Source organism: Canis lupus, chromosome 25 (assembly GCF_048164855.1).
Source record: "Canis lupus baileyi chromosome 25, mCanLup2.hap1, whole genome shotgun sequence".
NCBI lineage: Eukaryota > Metazoa > Chordata > Mammalia > Carnivora > Canidae > Canis > Canis lupus.
The window spans coordinates 15,863,079-15,879,548 of NC_132862.1; positions in this window are offsets into that span (position 1 = coordinate 15,863,079).

Sequence of the window (16,470 nt, forward strand, 5' to 3'; positions counted from 1 at the left end):
CAGAGAAAATAATGTGATAAAATAATCTGTACAAGACTAAATTTGCATTCAACTATATAAGGACAAAAAAAGATATTTTTAGACATTCAAGCAATCAGTTAGTAGATGATACACATACAACATACGCTTAAAACAAAATATTTGGAGAAATAATTCAACAAAATGAGAAAGGAAGAAAAAGCAAAGAACTTAAGAAGAGAGAAGTCATGGTACAAACAAAACTGGAAATGAAAATAGGAAAAGATGGAAGAAGAAAGGCCAGTTGAATCTATTATAAAATATGGAGGCTGTAAATACATGCTTAGATACACATATTCAAGGAAAATAATAGTACATTATAGTAACCTAAAAACAGATATTACTAAAATAAAAACAATATATGCCTTCTGAATTGAGAGAAGAAAACAAAATAGTCAATATATCAAATGATCAAAAAAAAAGAAGTAAAACAGTAAGAAACCACTAAAAACAATATATTTTATAACAAGATAACATAAGGCCGGATATTAGTTGAGATAAAGCAAATAAGAAACCTCACCTGTTTATAACAAACACTGTCAGATTAAGTAAATAGTATATATGTCCAATAGTAGGACTTTGGCAAAATAATGTCACATACTGCAAAAAAAAAAAAAAATCACACTTCAGAAGAATAGTTGATATTTGAAAATTATTGTTATAAACTTTAAAGAGAATTTATAAGCAAAAGATTTTGTATATAGAACCAGCTGCCTTCTGAAGAGCATGAACACACAGCAGTGCAGGAGGGGAGAGATGGGAAGGTCTCAGCCACCATCTCAGTTACATGTAGATATGTCGATGCATCGATTTAAAACTGGATAAACTATGATGACTTCAGGACAATGATTTTTGCTGTGATTGGCTTTTTTTCTTTAATAAAAGTATCTTTTGCTAACCTTTTCCTTGGATTTTGATATATCAGTTTCAACATGAAGAAAGAGGCAGAGCTAAACTGTTTTGCAAAACTAAGGAAAGAAGAATTTAAACTTAACCTAAGGTAACCAATAGATTGGAGCCAAGAAGGCTGAGAACTATGTGGGAAAGTGTCAAAAAGAAATCTTGAGTGACAACAAAGTCTAGAAGGAGGATCAGATAACAGATATATCTAATCAGATTTTAAGACTCTGCTATGACCCCCTTAACATTCTTCCTTCTGCAAAGCCCTCATTATTCGCATTGACATCTGTGTGAGCAGATGTGTAAGGGGACTTGTACAGGTGCTGAGTTCCATGCTAGGGTGATGCTGGGTGTAGAAGGAAAGAAAGCACACAGTAGCCCAGGAGAGGATGGGTAGGATGCTCTCAGCTGCCATCTCAGTTACATATTGATGCATAGAAAGAAACTTAAAAGTAGATAAAACTGTCACTGTTTCAGGCAATACATTTTGCTGCGGTTGGTTCTTTTCTTTATATATATTGTAACATTTCACATATAGGGAACACATTTACTATAAATGCCAATGACTTTCTAACAAGGAAAAAAATCCTTTAGTCATTAGTTTATTCAATTAATATCTACCGAGTAGCTACTCTATGTCAGCCATTTTCTGAAGACTTAAAATCCATCGGTGATCAAAAATACAAAATTAATCAAAATCCATTACATTAGGATGATTAAATTCTACTCAGAGAGTCCGACCATAAACTATACATAGTAAATAGATGAAATATGTATGACAGAATCAGACAGTGCTATTAAAAAAAAGAATTAAAAAATTTTTAAAGATAATAAATTAAGAGGAACCACTGATGCTAGGAAGGGTAGGTTGTCATTTTAAATAGAGTGGTAGAGTAAAAAGTTAAATAGGGTAAGTCTTTGAGTGGTCACATTTAAGCAAAGACTTGAGGGAAGGAAAGAGTTAAACATAAAGCTATCTAGAAAGAAGAATGTCCCAGGCAAAGAGAATAACCAGGGAAAGATCCTAAAATAGAGAATACTTAAATGTTCAAAGAAGAGCCAGTTGGCCACTGGGCTACAATGGAGTGAGCGAGGAAGAGAGTAGCCAGAGATGAACAAGTCAGAGTACAAATGCACGCGAGGAAGTATTCAAAGTCTGAGAGAAGAAGAGGTGAGAAAATCCTACAGGAGAGTGGAGGGTAAGCAGCCCAGGGAAATGTACTAGGATTGCAGAGCAGAATTAAGGGTCTACTTTCAGGTTCATGGCCTTGAATTTGAAGTAGGAGCAGTCAATGTGGTTGCACATTTTTCTCCAGTCATCTTCAGCTTCAAGAGTATAGGCACCAAATTTTGATAGGATGGGAATAATTGAGGGGATAAGTTGGAAAGACAGGAGATAGTGATCCAGGAGAAAGGTGCATGGAATTGAGATTGTAGCTATTTGTCTTCTATGAGGAAAGAAAGTCATACCACTATAAGTCACAAGAAATACAGTTTGTAAACTATAGTCTATTTACAATAAAAAAAATAGAAATACTATATTTTTATAATTAAAAAATTCATTTAAAGTGATTCATTCACTTTCTTCCATGGATGTTATTGAGAATCTCTGAGTGAGCAAAATGGCCTAGTCCCTATCTTAATGGGGCTTAAAGGAGGGCAAGAAAGACCTATTAATCAGCAATTCTTTTTTTTTTTTAAAAGATTTTATTTATTTATGCATGAGAGACACACACAGAGAGAGAGAGAGAGAGAGAGAGGCAGAGACACAGGCAGAGGGAGAAGCAGGCTCCATGCAGGGAGCATGACATGGGACTCAATCCAGGGTCTCCAGGATTAGGCCCTGGGCTGAAGGTGGCGCTAAACCACTGAGCCACCCCAGCTGCCCTTAATCAGCAATTCTAATAGAGATATGCAACTTTTTTATACTGTGTAGAGCTTGATTGACAGAAACCTCACTGGAGGAAGGGATACTTTAGTTGTGCCATGAAGAATAGGCAGTTGTAAGGTGACTATGGTGGAAAAACAGATAAAACTATGCCAAGACCTTGAGCACATTAGAAGAAGAGAAAGATGTTGATTATTGGTGGAACAAAAAAAGCTTGGCAGAGTGAGGAGCAGTACAAGGTGAAGCTAGGGAGGAACCAGCCCATAAATTAGCATAACTATTAATCATTTAAACTTTCTAATAGTGGAGTGGTTGCACATAGACATTTAAGTTTCAGGTTTACATTTTTTTTTTTTTAATACTGAGAGAATAAATTGGAGGTGTGTAAGAGGAAAACAAAGATAAAGAACACTGGAGACAGGACATTTCTGATGGAGAAGGAGGATTCAAAAATATTTTTCCACGTACTGAAGTTGAGGTTACTGCAATGTTTAAATGCGTATGTCAAGTAATCCAAATCATTTGCTGATGGTAAGAAGGAAGCAAGGTCTTCAAGGAGAGAGAGGAAAATTCTGCAATAGTTATTGAAGAGCAAGAGAAAGCTACATGAGTTAATGTTGATGCTGAAGGGCTGAAGCATAAAAATAAAACAATTATGCCACAACATACCTTGAAGCCATTATGCTAAGCGAAATAAGTCAGACAGAGAAAGACAAATACCGCACGATCTCATTTATATGTGGAATCTAAAAACAGTGAACTCACAGAACAGACAGTAGATTGGGGGCTGCCAGGGGCAGAGATCTGGGGAAGATAAAGAGGTGTTGGTCAAAATGTACAAACCTCCAGTGTTAAGATGAATGAGTTCCAGGGATCTAATGTGCAGCATGGTTACCATAGTTAACCATACTATGATGTATACTGGAAATCTGCCGTAAGAGTAGACCCTTAATGTTCTCACCATAACAACTTCAAAATGATGACTAAGTGAGGTATATACTATGTGTTAACTAACCTTATTGTGGTAAATACTTTGATACACACCCACACATACCACATTGTACCACTTAAGTTTATACAGTCTTACATGTCAATTATATCATAATTAAGCAGGAAAAACCTAATTAAGTCATAAAAACTGATAAGAAGTATGAGTCTGTGGCCTTACGGTGGGATGTCGAGTTGGTGACTTTAGGTTGGAGCAGTTTGGGGTAGCCAAAGGTATAGGATGCACACATGGAAGTGAGAATCTCAGATGGTTGGGAGAACATCAATTCAAGCAGGTGCGGTAGTAGTCTAAGTGTTTCATATGGTCTGACCCAGAGATGAGTGGGGTGTGAGGAGGTAAACTGCTGTTTAAGAAATGCTACAGGAGGAAGTTAGGTTAAACATGGGGAAGATGCTGAGGCTATGTAAGAGTTTGCTGATTATGGGTAAGGAATAGCACATGGCACAGTAAGAGGCTTTAGGGGAGTCTAAAACCATGAGAGACCAGATCAGTGGAGAGGAGACCCGGAGGCATTAGGAGACTGTGAACTCGGGAGTGGTGGGATGACTAGATTGTCTGAGGACAGCAAGAACACCAAGCAGCAGATTTCACTTCAGCAGTCCCTGGAGGGTGGTGAGGACTCTCAGTTTTCCAGAGTTGTTGAAAAGTCTGGAAAAGATGCCCCTTGTCTTGTGACAGGGTGGAGGGCAAGCTCTCTCGATCTCTTTTGGTGACAGTTCCTAAAAAAATGTTTCTGCTATTAAGTTGCATTATTCAACACCGCACTTCTACTTCAGTTTTCCCAAAAAGAAGAAAGATTAATAGCTTTTAGTGAGGGTTGGGAGCATGAGTCACTTCATCCCCAAGGACCACCCCCATTCCCCGTAGGATGATCTAGAAAGCAAGCTCTCTCATATACAGTATGTATTCTCATTTTCTGCTGCTTGATGGCACCTAACTTTGGATGAAGTGCTATGTACTTCTACCATAAATGGAGACTCTTCAGCTGAGGTATCACACAGTCTTCAGTTAATTGATTCTCTTATTCTAGGTTGTTTTTGACAAAAGTCAACTTATGCAACCCATTTTGGCTAAGTGAATCATTCACATACTCTTATAAATTGTATCTATATCATGAAAGCAGTGACTAAAGCACTTCAAAATCTCTTTACATAATGTGATTTGCTCACTCTGGGTAAGAAAAGTTTTATGAGTTCAGGCTGTTCATTAACTGCCATGTGAGTGGAGGGTGCCATACGCAGGCTCTATTCTTTCTCAATAAAAGTAGCATCAAAAGAAAGTTCGAACCAAATGTTTATCACTTAAAAAGTGCTGCTCTAAATCTCTGTCTCATCAGTACCTTAGTGAATAATTTGGAACATCTTAGGAATAAAAAAGGTTTGCTTTAAGCTCTCCTGTTTTGAACCAAAAGTTCAAAAGAAAACAATGACAGAATGCCCACAGAAAACAAATGACACCTCTCTATCATTGTTTCTCATACTTTAGAATTAAAACCCATCTCAAATAGCAGGTATTCCCTTCATTAATTGGGAAAAGGACTGAGAGCAAGAGTCTACCAAAATCCTGAAAAGGCATATCTAAAATTTCAAATGACCATGAACCTTCCTTTGCTTTGGAAGGAATTTGGTAATCCCATTTTTGCTCTTAGGAAAGTTTCTACAATTAGTAATTCTAACAGACACTGAGTGCTTATTCAGAACCATTTATCAGGAGCTGGCTATACTCTTGGTAGGTGCATTCACAACACTAGTTTACTGACAGATGAAAAACTGGTAATGGGACCTTTCAATAGCCCCTTCTGAATCATACAATTTGTAAATGGTAGGGCCAGTTTTTTATTCAGGAAGTCTAACTCAAAGATATATCTCGTGGGGCACCTGGGTGGCTCAGTGGTTGAGCCTCTGCCTTTGGTTCAGGTTGTGATCCTGGGGTCTGGATCGGGCTCCCTGCAGAAAGCCTGCTTCTCCCTCTGCCTCTCTCTGTCTCTTGTGAATAAATAAATAAAATCTTTTTTTTAAAAAAAGACTTATATCTTGAAAATTGCACCCTAACACCTTAAGGAGGCTGAAAGGGAGGCAGATGGAAATGGCAGTCAGAGTGAAAGATTATATTCTGTTGTCTCTCAATCTCTATGTTCAATACAGTGATTCTAAGCCCGAGCAGATCTAATGTTTTGTTTTTTTTTTAAGCAAAAGTTTTATAACACTTACTTTCATGTTCTGAAGTAAAACTCATAGCATAATATGGAGGATTAACTCAACAGGCCTAAGTTGTCCAAACCCTGCTCATTTCAAACAAGTTTTGGTCCTTGATGAGCTCCTGAAAGATAATCTCTAAGCTCTCAAAATATCTTGCCTGAAAAGAGTGCCTTTGTTTACCTGGGGCTTGGGGCCATAACAAATGGTTTTGGCCCCAAGATCAATGTGACCTTGGAAGAATTGGAAACTAAGTAAGGCCAGCCATATGGGCCCCCCATAATTACGTGACTTCCCCCTAATTAAAACCTTGGACAACATGACTTAAGTGAACTTCCCTGGTTGACAATACTTTATACGGTTGTTACATATTGTTGCTGGGAGAATGAAGCACTGTAAGTGTAACTCTCCTGGGAGTATACAAATGGCAGCTTGTGCCTCATCTTTCCCAATGCTGCCCTATGTATACAAGGCATTTACTACAATATAAAAGAACACATGGAAGGAACATTATTTGTAATAAAGCAATTGATATTTAAATATAAAATTATTTGAGCATGACTGTAATATGTAATGTAGTTAGATGCTTGGACTTAGAGCTAAAGCCAACTGGCAGCATGTATCATTGGAGGCACAATTTTTTCCAGCAGTTAATAACTCTTGGTAAATTTCCAAAGTAAAGTATAATCTTCGCTCAATAGCACTATTCCTGAAAAATTAAATATATTTCAGCACTATACAAAAAATACTTTGTGCTTACATGTAAAACAGAGGTAAGTTTAGGTTTAGGTCATTATGAGTAGATACTCATCTATTTGGATGTTCTGTGTGGATCAGTTAAAAGCCATGCAGGATGCTAGACAATGCTTTCTTTCGGAAGGTTGCCCTGAATAACACAGGACATCTAGCATCTCTGGTCCTTTTCCATTAAATGAAACAGAATTATGACACCTAGAAACACCTCCCTGGGAGCAGTGTCATTCCTACTGATAAGTACTGATCTAATGATATTACTTCTTTCTCCATGATTTAGGTCTTAATTTATTCCTATTGGTCACTGGTTCCCTAAATTCCTTCTTAAGGCATGAGAAAGTGGGCAACTTAGAGTAGTTTATATGCATACATGTATACAGCTAGTGGCATAACAAGCAGAGCAGGATACTATTTTTAGATATTTACCAATGTTGTTGCTTTTTCTTTTTTCCTCCGTGGAGCTTTTTTCCCTGTCTCTCTTCAGCTGCTTTCCACAGTGAAAGCAGCTAGATTTCCCATGATCCATTTCTCAGGGAGAAATATGACAGAGGGAGATAAGAGTTTCTTCCTGGCTTTTTTTGTTTGTTTGTTTCAAAAGCCTCTGCTCATTGAGACATAGAGAAGACTTAGTCAAACTGAGGCAGAGCTTTCTTCCACTTCAACCTGTTAGAACAGGTTTCTATGGACTGGGTTGTGGGGAGCTGAGTCAGGATGAGAAGGCCTGGCATGAGTGAATCATAGGAACAGGAACGAAGGATTTTCAAGCAAAGGATCATTCTGAGGGAGCGTTTTATTCAAGGACCTGGCAGCTGGGGGAAAGCTGATCTTATCCAGTTCCACCAGTGGGAGCATTAACCATCACCATGGTTGAGCTCACTACTGGTGAGAGACCTTCCCTTGGAGCACAGTCACCTCTAAACTGAGTGCCACCCAGCAGGGAGTGATGTCTGTCTATGCTATAACGCTGCTTTGATGCTTTCTGATATATTCCAACTACCATGGACTCACTTTGATCTCTGGGCAATGTCTGAGGATAGAAGGGATAAAGATTAGATTTGCTATAGAATTGGATTTAGGGAAAGTCATTGTAATTATTTTTAGTTGGGGTTGCAGCTCAAGATCTTCCTGAGCTGATGTATGACCTAATACATATCCATTATGCTAGCAAAATTGGAGCCAACTCAAGTATGGTATCACCTCAAAGTCACATAAAAACAAGTATGCTTACCTCATTTCTCCTTATAGCAGAGAATGTGGTTTGGCTATTTGAGGAAAAGAGTTTGTTTGTTTCTTTCTTTCTTTGGTGTAAGAAGGTAAGGAGTACAGGAAGAAGTACTGATTGGGTTTTTTTTTTTTTTTTAACTTTGTATTTGTTGTTTAGTTTGGCTTAGGCACACACCAATATTAACAACAGATGACTCAGCTCGTTTCTATAGTTGTGACGTGCTACTATGTGGGGATCTCCCTGAATGCAAAAAGCTGTACAAAATTGAGCTCTTGCTGACCACTGGTCCATTGTCTTTTGAAGGACAATAGATTGGGTATGGGTAGATAGGGCTGTTCATCCACTTAGTCCAGATTGCCCTTCACTTCCCTTCACCCTCCCTGTTCTGCCTTTCTCCTGTTTCCCAGTCTTCATCTTTCAGAATTTTTTTGACATTCTAAAAAGTACAAGATTAGAAGTTGCTGCTGTGGCTCTTGCTCCAGGTGGAACTTGGGTTTTTTTTTTTTTTAATTTTTATTTATTTATTTGTTTATTTTTTGGTGGAACTCGTTTTGATGTAACTTTGCCAATAGAGACTCACCCTAGACATATAAGTATGGTACACCGCAGGGTCCTCAAAGTCCCCATGTTAGAATACATGGGACATATCTGAATGAGCCACTGCCCAAAACTACATGAAAAGATCCTGAAAGCAATCTATGAGCATTACATTGGGCAACTGGATTACATGGGTGTAACTGACCAAGACTGGGGCATAGAGAAGACTTAGTCAAACGGAGGCAGAGCTTTCCTCCACTTCAACGTATATTAATATATATTGGGGTAACTTTTTACTAATAATATGTTTGTAATTTTAAAATTCTTCCAAGGCTCAGTCATACTGATCTGTCTAATGCAATGATGGTATCACATTAAGGGAAACACACAAGATTTTTTTAGGTATATCAACGCTTGGAAGTTAATAAGTCTGACTACTGGCCCCAATGCTGCCAGGGCCCCACCCCAGCTAGATGCTGGTGCAGTCCAGATCTCAGATTAGTAGTTTGTTCTCTGTGTTTCTTAGCCCCATGACTCAGAGTAGACTGAGTAACCTAGAATTCAAAATTTTGTGTGCATTTTCATGCAGAGTTTTTGGTTTGGGGTTTAATTTTGGGAAGAGAGGCAAAAATGATGATGTTTTGTATTCAAATTTTATGCTCATCTAGTAGGCATAAGCAAAAGTATACACAAATGTAATAGAGGAGGTGCCTCCAGCTGCTTCTGTGCTTTGTTTCCCATATTGAAACTCTGAGATATACCTGCTGAGGATCATACAGAGAACAAAAAGGGGATCCAACTGTCAATCTCTAGGCTATGCCTCATCCTCTCTTCCTAACTATTGTTTGCCCCCTTTGTGCCTCTCGTAAGTATTGTTTCCATTATGAACACTACTCCCAGTTTTGCCAAGCATACTGCTTCTCTACTGGCACACTGAGTGTATTGGTCTGCTCTGGTTGCCGTAATAAAACATAGTGGATTGGGTGGCTTAAACAACAAACATTATTTTCTCACAGTTCTTGAGGCCAGGAGTCTAAGATTAAGGTGCTAGCAGAGTTGGTTTCTGGTTAGGCCTCTTCCTGGCTTGAAGATGGATGTCCACCTTCACAGGGTATCCCTACACAGCCTTTGTGCATACAATGAGAGAGAGAGAGAGAGAGATTTCTGGTATCTCTTATAAGGACAACAGTGTCCTTGGATGATGGCCCCATGCTTTGACCTCACTTTAACCTTAATTACTTCCTTAAAGGCCATACCTCTAGGCATATTGAAAATGAGGTCTTCAACATAAGAATTTTGGAGAGACACAATTCAGTTACAATACTGAGTATTAGGTTAAAGGAAGTAGCTGATAAGCCATATTCTATTCATTATCTAGTCTCTGTGCCTTGCTCTTATTCTCCTTCAGTTTCTCTCTGTCTCTGTGTCTCTTTCTCTATAGTAACATTCTCGTTGTATTTCTCCGTTTCTGTTTTTCCATTTATTTTGCATCTGCACGCTAACACTGGAAAGGATCTATAGCTCCTGAATTTTGTAAAAGAGGACAAATTCCAAGCTCAGTAAAGTCTGAAACCATTTTTTCTAACTACCCTGAAGTTACAGAATCTTTAATATTTCCACTCAATACCAAAAATTGCAGCTACTTAAAATCTGATGCCTATTATATGCAGTATCAGTATCACATGTTAGTTCTTTTTTTTCACATGTTCTTATCTGTGACATATTTCACCAAATTATTTTGTTGTTTTTCTCCAACATAAAAATACATTTCAAATTCCAGTAACAGAACAATCACGGTCACATGTCCAACTGTATTTTATTATCCAGCTCAGAACATTTTGTTTTTCTATTCTGAATCACAAAGTGACCTTATCAGTTAACCTCCTATTATTCAAATAAAATCTAAAAACTTCCAGAGTGATAGCTGTCTCTAAACACATGTGGCAAACTGAACAACACTGAACTTGTTCTAATTCACTTGGTGTAAACCATCTCAGTAGGCCCATCCATCTCTGTGAACAGCTAGAAACCTAGAAATCCTGTGTTCTAAAGAAACTAGTATACATATTTTGGAGAATTAGTCTAATTTAGTCTAATGAAATTTGGGGGTTAGACAAAAATTTACTGCCCTACAGGAAGATTACACATCCTTTTGTAGAAACCAACCTCTTTCCTCCTGACCCATCCATGAATTTAATTCCTACACCCTGTTTAAGGGCAATCAAAATTCCACACCCCTCAATTAGTGTCATCTTAAGATTCTAACATGCAGATATTTTTTACTCTCTCAGCTTTTATGCTATAAAACCAGAATTTGATAACATATATATTGCATTTCTCTTCCTACTCATTTCCTCATCAAAATTATAAAATTTGCAGCAACTAAGGCCATGTATTCCCTCATAGTACATAACATAAAGCTAGGCACATAACAGGATTTTAAGAAATGTTTTGCTTTGAGTTGATGTGGTTAATTCGTGATTCAATTAAAAATGCCCCCCCCCCATTCTTAATTACATAAAAAAATATCTGGCGTATTAAAAAATGGTTTTAAAAAAACCATACTGAGGAACATGATCCTATTAGCACAATCAATACACCATATAGTATATTCTTGTTTTAATTGTCTGATTTTTTGCATTTTCTCTTTGGTTTTGAAAATAAAAATCTGGATGAAAAGAAATATCCTGTACATATCAAATATATTATTTTATTATTATAAATATAAATTGTCAAACCGGATTCTTGCTCTGTAGCTTATTATCATTACTCTATTTCTCCTGGAGAGAGCTAATGAAAGGGCATTCCTTTGAATTTATAATGGTAAATTTCTGCAGCAACAAAAAATGTTATGCTGTATTTTTGTTTCCTCCAGAGGATATTCAGTGTTCTCCCTAGCAAAGAATTTAGATGTAAGAAACCATGAAATTTTAATCACAGAAATAACCCTCTCAGCTTGATAGTTAGCACTATCATAGGGAATAGAGATTTGCTAAAACTAGAAATCAAAAGTAACCAGTAATAAAGTGAAGGTAGATAGTTTGAGATAAGAAACCACTGGTGTTTGGTCTGATTTTAGATGAGATCCCCTATGGAACTTGTATTGGACAATGCTGTGAGTAAAAATAAGGACAGTACTGACATTTCTGCAGACCTGAGAAAATTAGAACCAAGAGGGCTAAGTTGGTAAGAGGTGAGATGACTGTGGTATAAACCACTGAGAGAACCATAATCAAAATAAGGACACTTGAAAATATCAATGCTCTATTTCTAAATGAGACTCAAAATTCAAAGTGAATTATATAAATGTAATGACATCTAGTATTTTTCATTATGGGTTATTTGTAAGAGAAATTCAATGCGTATGTAGTGACTAAACACATGTGAAGCAAAACAAACGAGGACCAAGGTAGAAAACCAATCTTTCTTATAACCTGGCTGCATGTCTAAATGGGTATAGAATAAGTTGAAAATTAATATAAATTGGAGTGAAAACAAAAATCTAGAACAGAAATGGGGAAGGCAATGGACAAAGGGTATAAAAAGGCAGAAGACAAACAAGAAGGGGCCTGCTTGATGGTGTATGTTAGGTTCCCTGAACTTAGGGCCGCAAATCTCACCTCTACAGTTGCGGATCTCAGGTTATATTGGAAATAGCAATAGCTAACTCAGTACCGAGTGGATATACACTGGCATAGATTTCTAACTTTCTCTTGTCTTTGGCTCTGGCTATACTTAAATACAGAGCAGGCCTACACTCACAGAGAAGGTTGAATAGTCTCAGATTCAATACTTAGAGAAATGTAAAGGTGAGAGTTCCAAGAACTATTACATTTTCTAAAAGTCAAACTGGCTAGGTTTTTTTAAGAAAATAAATCTGAGGGGCATCTGGGTGGCTCAGTCAGTTAAGTGGCTGCCTTCGGCTCAGGTCATGATCTCAGGGTCCTGTAATGGAGACCTTCATCAGACTCAGTGGAAAGTCTCCTTCCCCCTCTCCCTCTGTCCCTTCCCCCAGCTTGTACTCTCTTGCTCTCACACTCTCTCTCTCAAATAAATAAATAAAATCTTTGAGAAAAAAAATAAGAAATTTGATGTTTGAGAATTATAGAATAAAAAATGCCAGTGATAACATTTCCCTGGCTATTGTAATCTCAGTGTCCTTTGAGAAGTAATTTGTTATATATTAAAACCTACTTGATATATATTAAGACCTAAAAAAAACTTGATAATCATATTATTCAGTAAGACAGTAATCACACTTCTCAAATAAACATACTTCAATTAAATTGCCTTGACACAATCTTTTCCACAAAGTTTACCCACGTTATCAAACTTAACACCTTCAAAAGGAATAATGGAAGAAGATTATTAGAATAGGAATATCACTGATGATTCATATTTAAAGAAAATTAAATAAATATTTCATTAGGGTAAATTGTACTCTTCAACACTTCTGGTACTCTCAGTTTAGTTTACATATGTAATGAAAATAATATAGTATGCTTTAGTAGTATAATTTGGTTGTAGACACTGGAGGCAGAAATATCAAAGTAATAAAAGAGAGTCAACATATGGTACACATTTATTTATTCTATTATCTTTGAGCCAGACATTGGTTGGTGCTGGAAATATATCAGTAAAAAGACACACAAGTTTTCCATGGTCATACAGTTCATATACATGTCTGAGGTAGAGAGATGAGCAATAAAAATATATAAATAAAATTTAAAAATACTGCTAGATTGTAATGAATGCTAACATAAAATGAGAGTAATGAAGAGTACATGAGGGAGCTTATTTTGAACAAGATAGTCTTTGATAATCAAAGATTATCTTTTCTGTGTTATCTTCTAAAAGGTATATATTTTCTACCTTTTAGAAGATAACTCATTTAAGCTGAGACCTAAAAGATGAGAAAAGAACAAGTTAAGAGATGAGCTAAGACAAAGCAGACGGTCAGTAAAATGCCATTCTCCTGGGCAACAAAGAGACTGATATGCAGGAAAAACCTGAAGGACATAATCTGATTTCTATGTCCTTTCAGGGCAAACTACTACCTTGAAATGGTCTGAAATGAGGTGCCTTTAATATTCCAAGTCCTTCATACAGATGTCCAAGTCCTGAAGGAGATCCATAGGTGTGTGTGAAGTAAAACAAATGTGATAGAGTAATAAAGATTATACTGGAGCTGCAATGTGGGAGAGTGAGGAGCACTCCTTATAAGGAGTTTAGATATTACTCAACTGCAATAGAAATCCAAAGAATGGTATTATCAAGATCATGACATGAATTCATTTATAATTTTGAACAATCACCATGGCCTCTATGTTTCTTCCTAACCTCTAGCAGCTCCACTCTTTGGAAATGGCCAATCCAATAGCAGTGAGAAGATGGGAACCATTGCCAGTTGAGTAAAAAATGTATGGCCTAGTGTGCCCTTGGCCCTGGCCTCTTGTGTGAACTGTGCCTAAGTGAGAGAACTACCTCCTCTGCCACAAGCACTAGGCCATAGGAGTGAAAGGATTGCAAATTTCACACTAGCATTGCTGAGTTTTCAGAGGTTTACAAAATTAAGGTATCATGATGATTCTTGAGAAATTCAGTCAGTCAATCAGTCATTTTTTTCAGTAAAATATCACCACACGGCAGGGAACAAAGTGAAAGAGCCACGCGAGGTTCTATGTGTCCTTTGAGGGCAATTATCACCTTGACATGTTCCCGTTCTCCACCTCCTGAAACAGGCTGCTTTCAAGCCTTTCATATAAATGCCAGAAACTCCTACAGGAGTCAGACAAGAAATATAAACGATTGAAATGGGTAAGGTGGGGACTTGGTAAACTCCAAATCATATACCCATCTGACAAGATCAGCAGCTACTTAGCTACATCAGACTGTTGCTTACAAATCCATATTTATAGAGAATTATCCTTATTTCAAAGAGAAGCCAAAATTTCTATGTAAAATTCTGGTAACTAATTAAAAATCATTTAAATCACAGTGTGGGTCAAATTAAAAAAAAAAAAGAAAAAGAAAAAAAAATGCAGTTTTGCCACTTATATCTGATCTGTCAGTAATGAGGCTGCAATTTCTCCCTTTAGGTGCCTTTGGAAGCTCACACCAATTTAAATCTGTCCAGACATCCTACTGTTTCCTGAACCACCAACAGAATCTACTAAAATTCAGACAAACTTCTGAGAAGATCCAGCAAACCATATATTGGTGGACCCAAGAATATTAATATTAAGCATTATTCTTGAAGACTGAAGTAAGCATAAAAAAGGAGAATTAAAGAGAATGAGTCAAAATTGAACAATAAAGTGAGAGGAGAAAGCAACAGGATCTGGAAAGTAGAAATAAATAAAATCTAATGTAACAATACAATCACTACATAAAAAATATGATTGAAATTAATTCATGAGTGATGTAGAGGGGACAAAACTCACACAAGATCCTAGTGACCCAAGTAGGAGAAGAAGGAAGTGAAAGGAGAATTCCCATTGACACAGTGATCTTCCCTGTGAAACTAAAAAGTGGTAAACAAGAGGGGTGCCAAAGGGAGGTAGTGGCAGGTGTAAGGAAGTGAATACAATGGTAATCCCTTGATGCAAGAGCTAAATGAGACTAGATGTCTGCTAGAAGGACTTGAAACAGTGTCACTGTTGAAGCTGTTCTAGAAAAATGTTTTGCAAACTCTTTTCATAGTGCTCCCTTGCAAGTAGTGTATCCGCAAGAATACGGTGAACATGAGGGTGTACAGTCTTGCACATTATGACTATGGGAGCAGGAAGGAGGAAGCTCACAGGTGTGTGCTCAGTGTACAGCTTTGCAGTAATCAGCAGGGGTCAGATCAGCGGGAGGAAAAACATGATTAATAAACAGCTCTCAGGAAAACAATAGCAATGGCCTGATTCCGAATCTCCCCTCACCCTCTCTCAAATCCCACACAATCAAGAGAATGAATAAAAAAAATTATTGTGTTTTTCTATTTTAACAGAATAGACATTAAAATATCTAGGAGTAAAGGGCCATGACGTAGGCAACTCGCCCTTAAATTGCTTACAGGAGAAAAACTTTCTGGTCTTCCAAATGTGGTCATTCATTCATGCATCCATTGCTCATTCGCTCTGTAAGCATCATCTGCTACACACGCCTTATTCAACATTACCTCTCCAAATAGAGTGCCTGCTATTTGATACACGCTTAATAGGTACAGCACATATAAAACTAGGGTATCTTATTACATTCACAGCATACAGAAGTCCAGCTCCATGAAACATCGAGGATATTGCCAGCCTTTATTGCGGTTCACTTTAAAATGTACTAGAATTGCTTTCCACATTAGACAGTAAAACTTTCCAAACTCCTCCTAGGTTTCACTTTAGCGAGTAGTTACATCTCTTAAATCATTCCTATTTGCAAAATTTCACAAAACCCCTGACTTTCTTCTTGCTTGTTCTTTCCCTATTTGGCCATACTCTTCTCTGAGTTTCTTTCTGCCATTTCCTGTTTCAGTGATCATCAGGCCTTCGCAGTTTCTTCCAGCACCTACTCCTAAACCTCAGCAATTTTAGGTTGTGTAGCTCTGACAGAGACTTGAGGCTGACTGAGCTATAAGGCATTCTTCTTCTCAAAAGTCTGGGGCACGGAGAAAGTGAGTTTGAGGAAGAGACAGAAGTGAAAAGGAAATGGAAAGACTATATTTCTCCTTTATTCCTGTCTAACAAGTGTATATGGAATAGATAAAACAGACTATTCTGCTATTTCTCCAAAATGAAATATAGTTTCTTTCTTTGAGAAACTCTCAATCTGATATGCAGTCTGGACTCTAGACAGGAAGAAGAAATTACCATCATACTATCATCATGATCATGATCATCATCATCATCATCATCATCATCTAAGTCCTACAATGATAGAACCAAGTACAATATAAGAATTTCTGTTG